The sequence below is a fragment of the Nilaparvata lugens genome, unplaced genomic scaffold, assembly GCF_014356525.2.
Source record: "Nilaparvata lugens isolate BPH unplaced genomic scaffold, ASM1435652v1 scaffold5800, whole genome shotgun sequence".
In the NCBI taxonomy this organism is placed as follows: Eukaryota; Metazoa; Arthropoda; class Insecta; order Hemiptera; family Delphacidae; genus Nilaparvata; species Nilaparvata lugens.
This window is the reverse complement of record NW_024091582.1, coordinates 6,086-9,153: the sequence shown is the minus strand read 5'-3', so window position 1 is coordinate 9,153 and position 3,068 is coordinate 6,086. Positions and strand designations below refer to the sequence as shown.

Genomic DNA, 3,068 nt, shown 5'->3' with positions numbered 1-3,068 from the left:
AATTACATGGTAATATTTCTAAAATCATTTGAAAAGAGATGAAAATACGAAATCATATTTCCATTTATTTACATATGATTTCATGTAACAGAAATATTACCGTGCAATGCGGTACATTGGTAAGGTGACATTAAACAACACAATAAAAACCATATTACTTCATTTCTTTTCTGTATAGGGCTACTTTTTATAGAACTAGAAAGAAAAATAAAAATCTCAGTACCCTTTTTGAATTATTAATCACTATTATTAATCTTATTTAAATGATTCAAAAAGGGTACTGAGATTTTTATTTTTCTTTCTATTTCCATATTACTTCAATTTTGATCCACAAAAATTAGTATGATAACAGTTTGTTAAAAAACTGAGATGGTTACAACCAAATTACCATGGTAATTTAATATACTCTGCCAAGCTCAAAAACATTTTATGTCTGTAAGAAACATACCTAACTTAAAACTATTATTTCAAGAATTCAGCAGTTGTTTAAAAATCTTGAATTTTTAGTATGATAATTCATCTGTTGGTAAAAAAGCTCAATTCTTTCTAGCAAATAATATAGATCATCTAAATTTTTACTTGACATTTATGCCAGGTTTAAACTATGCCAATTGGCAAAACAATAATAATTGTCTTCTTAAACCGTCAGCTGATGTTGTCAATTAGTTTTTATTTAGCCATGCCTAGATGATGGTTTTAGAATTAAAAGATTCAATTGATAATTTACACCAGCTGTACATTTCAGAAGACAATATTATTGTCTTGTCAATTGGCATCGTATAAACCCCCCTACATTTTAGTTTTCAGGTATGATGATTGTTTGTGATTTATGTAATAGCCAACAAATATTTTATTACAGTGTTTCAATAGAAAGGAACTTTCAAAATAACTTTCCACTTCCATTTCATAATACTTTAATATTTTATTAAATATTTGTGTAAAATAAATATAAATATAAACATAAATATTAATGTGTTTAAATATTTTATTTTATACCTTGATATTTTTAATTACCGACAAAATTAGATTGTTTTTTTTTCTCCACTGAAAATACTCATATACTGTCCCATATTTTAGCCAATCCTTAATAGCGTCTTCAATTTGGGTCTTAATGCCCACAGTCGACCCACAAGATTGTTTGATAGAATCTGAAACATAAGGTAATATAATTTAATGAGAAATTCTATAAATATGAAGGCAGATGAAATTTTGCCACCACATAGGAGTTAGTATTTGATACAGGTGTTGCATGGTTAAAAGAGACAAAAGGGATAAAGGGACAAGTACAAAAATTTTTTTCAAGTGCACATCTAATATTTTGTTATACACATTGATATTTTGAATCACAAGGCGAGGTGATGACTGTTTTTTTAGATATTCGTTCAAACATTCAAATTGACTAAGAATAAAGTATGAATATTGGGTTTCCAAATTTTGTAGCATAGACGAATTTTAACTTGAAATACTCCTCTTTCATTAGGCCTATAGAACTAAATAAGGCTCTATATAAAAACGGTAAAAAAGTTACTTTTTAGATTTATGAGTAAAATGTAATAGTTACTGTAGGTACATACTTAGTTTTATGAAAAAAAACAGTTGTATGCCGATATTTTAACCATTTTTTATTGGCCTACTAAATTTTGTAAACCTAGACCAAAAGTTAAAATCACAATGAAATTAATCAAAATATCCTTGACATATGAGTTGTAGACATTCATAAATTAATTGGAAATTAAATTTTAAAATGAACAAGTTTAAGCTAAATTTCGTCACCATGGAATGACGATATTTGGAAAATGTTAATATTTATGAGGTGAACTCCGGGCACCCGTTTTAATTTTTTGGATCACCGAGTTAATTATTGGTACTGAACTTGTTAAAAGCAATCACTTTGATGTTAGCCTACATAGACTTTATTAGTGCCATAGCAACAGACTTCCATTGTTTGCAGGTTAAATTGGGTTATGTTTTAAAAATTTATATTTTTCATTATATTATTAAGTTTCATTCAATTTCTCAACACAAGCAGTCCTGTGACAAAAACAATACATAGATAGCATAATGAAAATATTTGTGTAGAAATCAAAGTAATTGTAATTTATTTGGAAGTTAAGTAGTAGGCTACATGTACAATACTTAAAACCAAGCTTATTGTATTATATTAATTTTTAATATATTAAATTAGAGCCCAGTTAACAAATATACCTAACCCTAACCTCGAATGTAAACAAGTGTAGGCTAAATACACACAATATTTGTTTTCAAGTTTAGACAATAATCACCAAACAATCTCATTTTTTAATAAAAATAATAAATTAAAGAAACTTACCAAGTCAAAGTGGAATGGGTAGACACTTCTAAAAGAGTTCACAGCTTTCATCAACGTGATGAAAATAATTCTAACATGAAATGGCGTCGATCGGTCGTTGACGAAAGTTGCTAGATCCGTTTTGTAAGGACTACATACTGTAGCGCTGTGAGTGGTGGAATTGGAAGCTCGTTTTCAACGTGTTTTAACGAGAGATCAACCGTTGAAAACAATGTTGTATTTAAAACGTTGAAAAATTCAACCGCTAACGGTTATTCGACCTCAACAACCAAATTTCAACGTTGGAAACACGTAGGTGTGCTACCTGGGATTGCTGTCCTTTTCTATCATGCAACAAAACAGATAGCACTATCTCTCTCTCGCTTTGCAATGTTGTCTATTTGCCAGAATATTTTATATTTACTTTTGACAGTGACTGTACAAAACTGAACAAAAAATTCTCAGCCGCCATTTTTTTTCTTAATTCTATCAAAATACTTGAGTACACAAGTCGTATAATTGATTTAAAATGTATTTTTGAAACGATGAAATAATTTTTAAACATTACCGTATGAGAAACACAAATTAAAATACCCGGAATTACATTTTAAAAGTTGATAACCAACCATCCTAGACTTCATCCATGCTTCAGTTAGCCTACCCGTATAGGTTAGACCTATTTGTACCAGTAAAAAAAGCATTGAAAAGTTATTTCAAAATTAATCCATTGAAATTACTTATTTTAAAAAAGGATTTCTGT

General features: G+C 28.7%; 1 long non-coding RNA gene across 1 annotated transcript; it reads right to left on the bottom strand.

The window, feature by feature from the left end:
• Nucleotides 1-1,039: 1,039 nt before the first annotated feature.
• Nucleotides 1,040-2,629, bottom strand: LOC120356109. Its single transcript, XR_005573935.1, has 2 exons — nt 2,330-2,629; nt 1,040-1,148 (listed from the first exon to the last, which is right to left on the bottom strand). It is a non-coding gene; the product is annotated as an uncharacterized LOC120356109 (long non-coding RNA).
• Nucleotides 2,630-3,068: the final 439 nt, after the last annotated feature.